Here is a 9554-nt window from a genome sequence, read left to right as displayed (position 1 = left end):
TTTTTAGCATATTAGAGATGAGCCATCACATAAAATATATAATTTTCACACACACACAGAAACACACACACACACTGATGGGATTTGATCAACTTTGACACTACAAATTGATTTGGGAGAATTTATATTTTGAAGGTATAGTCTGCCATTGCATGAAATATTCCTATATTTTTTGTTGGAATTCTTTAATACCTCACATTCATTTATGTTCTAATACAGTAGTTCTCAACCTTCCTAATCCCATGACCCTTTAATACAGTTCCTCATGTGGCGGTGACCCCCAACCATAAAATTATTTTCATTGCTATTTCATAACTGTAATTTTGCTGCTGTTGTGAATTGGGCAACCCCTATGAAAGAGTCATTCAACCCCCACAGGGGCCACGACCCATGGGTTGAGAACTGCTGTTATAATGTTTTTGTTTAGAGCCCTCTCAAATTAGCTAATAGATTTAATTATAAATATTTTATGCTTATTGATGGCATTATGTTTTAGAATATAATCCTCTCGTTGTTTATTTCTAAGAAATAGAATCAATTTTTGGATATCCACATGGCATCCAGGAACCTTCTTAAATCCACATATCAATTCTAATAATTTTCCTGAGGATCTTTGGATTATCTATGAACATGTAGTCTCTGAATATTAATACCTTTATGTTTCCATGTCCAAATTGTATATCTCCCTTTGATTTTAACCTCTTGCCTTATTATAATAATTAGATTTTCAGTACAATGTTAAATGGAAATGATATTAGATATCTATTTCTCATTCGTGTACTGAGCGAGAAAATATTCAATATTTCATCATTATATTTTATGTTTGTTGTAGATATTTACAGATGACATTTTATCCAATTCAGGAAAATCCCTTCTATTCATTGTTTTCCAGGAGTTGGGTTGTTTGTTGTGAATGGGAATTGATTTTTCCCAACCTGTTTCTTACATGTATTTTTATTCTTCATCCTTATAATCGGATACCTTACATGTTTTGATTTCTAGGTGTGAAAACAAACCTTTCACTGCCAATATAAGTACAGTATTGGGGGCTACATTGTTCTTTTAATACATTAATAGGTTTGATTTGATAATAATTTTAGATGGTACAAATACTACTCTTTTAAAATGAGTAAAATAGTGACATAATAGCCTATTGATTTTTTAATAATTGACTTAATGAGTTTCCAATTAAAAGATAAAATGACAGCATAAAAATTAGGTTGTTTTTTGTGAATACGTTATAGTAAATAAGACTCCAATAAATGGTTATATATGAGTATATCCTTATATACTGGTAATTTTAACCCTGTAAAATAGATTCTTAAAGAGGGATTTCAGGGCAACTGATTATGTACATTTTCATAGCTATTTTCAGGGGACTTTTTGATATAACATGTTATATCGATGAATACTTCACCAATTGAGAGTGTGAATGCTTTTTGTCTCCCTTTCATGCCAGCACTTAGTGTTACTGCATTTGTTTGTTTGTTTTCTATCTGATAAGCAGGGAATGTTACTTTATTTTGCCTTTTCTTGACTATGACTAGGCTTTCATAAGTTTATTGATTATGTGCAGTTCATCCTTTGTGAATTCTATGCTCAGAAGGTATATTAATGTTTTTTCTCCTGTTGGATTGTTTGCCTTTTAAAAATCAATTGGTAGGATTTCATGAAAGTAATAAACTTTTATCTGCGATAGATGTTTTACACTCCATTTGTCTTTTCTCTTTATTATAATGGATTTTTACGCAAATGTTTGTCTTAAATTGTATCAATTTTCTCCTTAAAGTCATAAACATTGCTTTAAGAATGCCATCTATAACTCAAACTGTTATAGATTCCTCCACAATTTACTTTCCTTTTAAATATTTGGATCTTTAAGCAACCGAGAAGTTATATTCTTGTGATGAAATTGGGGGAGTCGAAGGCACCTGATTGAGCCAAGTGACCATCTTCTAACCTACAGGTCAGCAGTTCAAACCCACTTAGCAGCTTCACAGAAGAAAGTTCAGGTGACATGTTTCCTTAAAGATCACAGTCATGAAACCCCTAAAGAGCTTCTCTACTCTGTAGTTCATACATTGGTAGCGAGCAACAACAACTTTATGAAAACAGGACCATTTTCTAGTCCATTTTTTAAATTGCTGAATTGGAACTGTCATATTTGATGCATTAGCCTGATCTATTTCTGGACTCCATTCCATTCTGCTATTTTGTCAATTCCTGTGCCAATACCATATTTTCCTTCTTACAGGAACTTGATAGTAGGAAGTATAATATGCCATGACCCCGCTGTTTGTTTTATTTTATAACTTTTGGACAATTCTGACACTTAGATTCATCTTTTAAATGGAAACTGTCCTTTATGTTTCTAAAGATTTCCTATTCGATTAACCTGTAAGAAAGAGAACTGATATGCCTCAAACAGTATTGCCATCTGGGGAAATCCAAGAGGTCCGCCTGTAAACAACCAAGAAGGATTTTCTCTAGGTCTAATGACTTGGGTTGAATGTAATAGACAGGTATCCAACTGAGAACACCCTTGAGGTCATGCTCAATTTAATCTAAGGGAATTCTAGAGAGTTAGAATCAACAGAACAGCATACAACTAGCCAAACTATGAAATTGTCTTGCTTTTCTTTTGTCAAAAAATAAAACTGGCACAGAGGAATATAAAAAAACAACTCCAATCCATTGCTATGGAGGCAACCCAACTCATACTGATTCCATAAGACACAGGAGGACTGCCCAGTAGGTTTTCCAAGACTCATGTTTGCCCAAGCTCTCTCTTGCAAAGTGGCTAGTAGACTGGTGGATTGGAATTATTGACCTTCCCTTTAGCAGCCTGCTCTGAACCACTGTTAAGGCTCCTTGGCAATGGGATACAGGACTGCAAATGTATGTTTTTGTTCTAAGGCTTTACAATAAGAATGACAGAGGGTTACTAGTAACATATCTTGATGAAGACACTGAGTGGACTGTTTACAGGTCTTTTGATTACAATGCTTCTCAGGCTTGGTTGCCAGTGGAACCTCATGGGAACTTTTCGAAAATCCTCAAGTGCAGGTGAAAGTCAGAAAATTAAGCAGCATTTCTGGTGTTGGCTTTAGTGCTTTCTAATGCTCCCCATCTGGTTTTAAGAAGATAATGAAAGAGGCAGAAGAAAACACCAAGCATTTCCTCTTGTAAAGTTAATTTTTCTTTGGTAGAAGATAGACAGGTTTAGGGTAACTGGGTTACTGTTGAAAGAATTGCTGGATGAAGTGAATTATGTGTGTGTGTGTGTGTGTGTGTGTGTGTGTGTGTGTGCGCGCGCGCGCGCGCGCCCCGGTGTGTTTGGGGATGGGATAAAGACACTAAGCGAATGAAAGTCACTTCTGAAATTTTTAGAAAATAAGTCATATGAGCTGTTTATAGTCCAATCTAATTGTAGCCTTTGTGGTGGGAGGAAGAAATGGAGGAGGCAGTCAATGCAAATACACAGGGAAAGAGGGTGGGTAGCTTTGGTGTCATCTCCTCCCAAGAAAACGGATGGTCTTAGGCCTCCATTCCACATGTACGGTCAAGTCAGCGCAAGTCCAGGGACAGCGGTGGGACACACACATGTGCAGTGACTCAGAGAGCTCCAGCGAATGACCCTTCTCCTCCGTGGAGTCCTCTTCTAAGTGGCGATGCTAAATCATTCATGACCTCATGTGCTGCTTTTGGCAAGCCACTCACTAATTGCCCCTGGTATGTGCATCCATTCTGCGCAGCGCAGAAAAGCGAATCTTCAACTTGCTTGGGGATTGATTGACCACCGGGTCCATCCTCAGCTTTCACCTTCCAGACCGCGCCCACTCTGATTTTCAAGCCCAGAGAAGCTGGGCACAGCACCGGTTTCCTCCTCTCCAAGAAGGGGCTGGGCATTTGGCAGCACGCCCCCTCTCCACCAGCCTACTCGAAGGTGCCCCGCGCCTCTGGCTTCTCCAGCGCACTTCCTCGTCCCCCGCCCCCCTCCTGTCCCCGTGTCGCCAGAGCCCCCGCCTCCCCGTTTCGGTGGCCAAGGACGTGAAGAGAAGGAAAAGTCGCCCTCCAGTACCCCAGCTCCCCCAGCGCGCTGCGCTGAGGCTGTGGAGAGCTTCAGAGAGACCTCCCGCACTCACCTGCCTCCCAAAGTTTGGGGCGTGGGGCAGCCAGGGCGCGTGCACAGGCCCAGGGCTATGGCTCAGTCCGGGCGTCCAAGGGAGACCCAGGGAGGTGCCGCCGGGGATGGATTCACGGACATCATCAAGCACCGTGCTGGTAGGACCCCGCCGCCTTGGCCCTTAGTTGGGAGGGTGGGGGGGAGGGGAGAGGAGAGTGCATCATCCCCTGCCACTCTCCACAGAGACCGTGCCTTGGAAGTTGGCAGAGGGTGGCTGAAAGTTGTGGCGCCCAAGGGAGGAGCTGCCAGGGACTGTCACTCTGCGCCCCCACCCCCACCCTGCCCACTGCGCTCCAGGAGGGCAGGGAGTGGCAGGAGAGGGGATGCAGCTCCTGGGGAAAGCAGAAACTCCCATTTTCCTGGGGAGGGGGGTGTAAATAGGGATTTGAATGTTTGAACATTGAATATTTGAATAGAAGCCACTGGATATCGATTTTATGATAACGTGGTAACTTGGTCACTTGCTTTACAAATTAAATCTAAAGAAATGAATGGACTCAAGAAAATAAAAAGTGGTAACTTGAGGGAGCAAAGATGGGGAGGAATAAGGGGGCCTTGCCTTGTCTGGGTGTGGCCAAGTACAGAGTTAAGGAATCTGAGAAGTTCTACCTCGGATGAAGAAAAACTGTCCGAGGAGCAGACCTGAAGGCTTATGGGCCTGAAGCAGAGTTAACGTATGTTCGTTGAAAAGTCAGCAGAGTCAGGATTTCAAAATCTTAAGGTTTTCACAGCGCCTCCATCCTGTGCTGCACCCCACCCCCCTACATGCACATTTGACTTGGAATATATTTTCAGGTGTTTGGTTGTCTGGCCTACATACGCAAACGCTTGTAAACCTGGAGAGGTCTTGAAAGCTGTAAATGGAAGCAGCTGTCAGGCTTTCCCAAAGGATGAAGTTTCAGCTGCCTGAATCTGCTCCTCTTGACCTTGCATGTGTACCACATTGTGGGCAGCAAAACAACAGGGCCATTCCAGGCTTCTTCATTTGCATTTCCGAAGAGGACAGAGATAGGAAGGGACTGTCCAAGTGTATCTCAAAAGTGATAAGGTTAAAGATCGCAAGGGAAGAGGAAAAAGAATAGGGAACACAAAAGATGAGGAAACCAACAGACCAGCAGGGAGTTCAGAAAGTTAGTTGAACAGTATTTCTCTAGAACTTTTGTAGGGTTTGGCTAGAGTCATGGGAAAGACAAAAACAGTGGTGCTTCTGACAATACCAATCAGTGACTCGTTCAGTTTTTAACAACACACTTACCTTTTTTTCTCTTCACCCAATTGATATCCTAATAGAGTTCTCAGGTTTTTAAAAGGAAGAATGGTAAATTTTTCTAAGTAGAATGAAATTTAAATTCAGCATAATTATTCAGGGTAATAGAATTGATTTTGAGTAGTTACTCTAAAATAATGTGAGGAAAATACATTAAGCAATTTCACGTATGCCTTTAAAATTGTTATTGTTAATATATTTTATTGAACTTTGCAGGAAACCTTTATGGTAATTTAGCAGTGTTGGGGATCTGAAATATGCAGAATGATATCTAAGGATAAGTAGTGAACTATTGTTGAGGGGGAAAAAGTTAAACAATGAGCTAACGCTACAGCAGCTCTATTCATCATTATCTTCTAACTTCCGCAGAATGAGGGAAGGTAAGAAAGATTAACAAAATATATTCAGAAAAATAGGTTCCCCTGAATGTATATGAATTGGAAATATGCAGTTTATAATCCATCTCCCCAAAAAACCCAACCTGCTTTTTTATAAATTTAGCTTCCATAGGCAATGCTGCTTTCAACAATGACTTTTAAATAACAATACTTAAATTTGTTATTTCTCCTTGTGAAATTAAACTTTTATTATTAATCAAAGTATTACAGGTGGGATGAGTGGCATGTGTGACAGCTTAATTAATTTTCAAAGTCTGTCTTATCTTTGGAATAAGCCCTTTTCTTTAAGGGGTAGAGGTCCTCTTGGGTGACATATAAAAAGAGAGTAGATAAATATAGCGAGAAAATATACAATGTTGTTTTCAGTATTCTAGTTTCTGGCATCTATACATTTAGGCTTTCTTGGCTTTGTTTGGTTTGATGGTTTTGTTTTTATTTGTTTGGTTAATTCCAATGGGTTGGCTATTGTTAGTAAATGCTTCTGAGAGACAGTTAAGATGCATGGCAAAAAGTAATGGGATGCCCAATAAAGCAAACCTACGAAGTTGCTACATTGGCAATATTCCCTGCTCTCTTGCCCACTTATCTGTATTTTAGTGTGTCTCCACCCACCCCAAACCCATGGCCATAGAGTTAGTTCCAACTTGGAAAGTCTCCATAAGATTGAACTTCCCCATAGAGTTTCCAAGGATGGAAATCCTTAAAGAAGCTAACTACCACATCCTTCTCCCAAGGAGGGGTCTGGTGAGTTCCAAATGCTGACTTTTTGATTAGCAGATAAGTGTTTTAATCACTGCACTACCTCGTTTGTCTCTGGACCTAGTTAAATGACAAGAACAATTTTAGAATCCTTTATTGAAATGTCCTAAAAATGCCCATAAAAATAAGATTGACACTTGTTACAAAAATATTACAAAAAAAGATAAAACAGAACAAAAAACCTCCACCTCACTGCCATGAAGTCAATGCCGACTCACAGCAACCTCCCTGTGGGTTGACAAGATTGTAAATGTACAAAGTCAAGTCTTTCTCCCGAGAAGGTGCTGGTGGTGATGTTGAACTGCCAACCATGTGGATTGCAGTCCAACGTGTGACCACCATTCCACCAGGGATCCTCTAATATTTACATAAGGTATTTAAGTTTATTTATTGGTGCCATTGGAGATGGCTACTACATTGTATATGCAGAACTTCTTACATTGATTCAACACAATAGGCTTGGTGAATTATGAATTTGGTGAGATGCCACAATAATATAGAACTTAAAGGATCACTTATTGTTGGTTATTTATGATCACCATTTAACCACTTAACCCATTTCCACAAGGGATACCATATTTAAGTGATTGTAATCCCAGTATGGATTCCTAGTGGTGTAGTTACACATTGGGCTGCTATCAAAATGGCAGCAGTTCAAAACCACTAGTCATGAACAGTTAACCAAAGACAACATACAGGCAGCCAAAAACTACATGAAAAAACGTTTGAGATCATTAGCAATAAGAGAAATTCAAATGAAAACCACAGTGAAGTATCACATCACACCAACACTTTTAGAAGAATTAAATAAAACAGAAAATAACAAATGCTGGAAAGGATGTGGAGAGATAGGAATGCTTTTACGTTGCTGGCGGGACTGTAGAATTGTACAACCATCATGAACATCAATATGGCACTTCCTTAAACAAATGTAAATACAAGTACCTTATGATCCAGCAATATCTCTACTAGGGATATACCCTAAGGAAATCCAGAACACAACAAAAACAAACATATGCACACCTATGTTTATTCCAACAATTTTCATAATTAAAAAAACATGGAAATCCTCCAAAAACTCCAATAATGGAGGAATCGATTAAGAAACTCTGGTACATCCATACAATGCACCATTAAAAAACAATGAAAACTCTCAAACACTGCCAGAATGGACAACACTAGAGAACATTATGCTTAACAAACTTAGTCACTTATAAATATTTAAAAACATGATTCTTATTAGGAAAAGCAAGGAAAAAGAAACATGGTTTATATACCAATAGACAAGATTTGATGACTATTAGGAGACCTGTTGAGAGGGATAGATTTTTGAGCAGGGGTGGGGTGTGGGGTGGGAACTATGAGGGAGATGAAAGAATCACATATGTGTAAGATCTAACAGAATATTGTTGGTTTCCTTTGTGAGATGGGCTGTATAAATACAAATAGTATGTTTCTGTAAGAAACAAAACATTCCTCCAGATTCCATATCCCTAAATATAAATAGTTGCCTGAATGGCTTAAAAATATGATTTGAAGCCTTTAGTGACAAACGAGTTCTTCTCAAACAAACAAACAAAAATCAAATTAAGAAACAAAAAAGGGCAGCAGTCATTTGGCAGGAGAAAGATGAAGCTTTTTATTCTATAATGAGATACAGTCTTGGATATCCATTGAGGCAGTTTACTGGGTCCTTACAGTCACTATGAGTTGGAATCAACTAGATGGCAGTGAGTTTGCCATTTTTGGATGATGGCACATGAGCACCACCTATAACAAGTAAAAACTGTTTATTGCTACAAAATTAATAACTAACCCCAAACAGAATCTTCATTCTTACAGACATAAATTTCAGGGATTGTAAAGATAAAATCTCGGTGTTTAAAAGTATTTCAATGTATTTGCAGTGTCCTTTTCTTGTTTGAATACCACACATATGGGTACTTCATCTCCTTTCGGTGAGCACGCCTTCTAGTAATGAGAGATAGCGCTGATCTTTTTAAACCTAATGCAAATTTAACTAGCTCTTATTTTACGGCATTAAAGAATGATTTGTATTTTATTTGGCCTCTCCTGGCACACCATTACATGTTTTCTGGTACAGGATACCTGAATAATTGAAGTCACCTAGCTTTGATAGCTTCTATGATTTATTCCTAATTCTTATTTTAGAAGATTGTTACATCAAAACTTCACATATTTTGTTCTTCCTTCTTTACTGTTGTTGAGTTGAAGCCACTGTGTCACTGTGTCAAAATTCTGCATCTTGTAGAGAACCTTCCTTTTTTCACTGCCCTTCTACTCTACCAAGTGTGATGTTCTTTTCCAGAGACTGATCTCTCCTGATAACATGTCCAAAATCTGTGAGACAAAGTCTTATCCTCCTTGCTTCTAAGACCAATTTGTTGGTTGTTTTGGCAGTCCATGGTTCCAAGACATAGTGGTTATAATAGCAAATTGTAAAGAACAATATGCAAAAATCAGGCTAAGTGGCAATTAAAAACAAACTAGTACTTGTTCTCTAAACATGGATGCAAGGAACGTTAACTTGTTTTTTCAGTTTGGGCATCAGTGTAGACCAAGATACTGCAGATTTTGCTGGGGGGAAATGCCACTAAGAAATTAGAAAGTACTTTGAGTAAGCCGTTCTTTCCAAAATGCTAATTACTTCAATTGGAAACATGTATTTTTCACCAGTCTGTCTAATATCTAAAAAGTCATGTTAGTAATGAAGTTGGCACTTACTTCGATTGAAGGAGTGACATGGATGATTGTGTCTGTTAGCTGAAGGTATACTTTGGTACCTAAAGCAATAACAAATAAATGACTCACCCTTGGGTTTGGAGATTTGCTTAGTTTTAATATATACTAATTTACATGTCTTTCTTCACTGAGATCTTGGGAGAAATATTGTAGAGAATAATTCTGATAAATAACAGCTATG

The sequence above is a fragment of the Echinops telfairi genome, unplaced genomic scaffold, assembly GCF_000313985.2.
Source record: "Echinops telfairi isolate 266 unplaced genomic scaffold, ASM31398v2 ScPeMD7_7436;HRSCAF=8474, whole genome shotgun sequence".
Taxonomy (NCBI): Eukaryota; Metazoa; Chordata; class Mammalia; order Afrosoricida; family Tenrecidae; genus Echinops; species Echinops telfairi.
The sequence above is the reverse complement of the archived record's forward strand: the minus strand, read 5'-3'. Positions refer to the sequence as shown.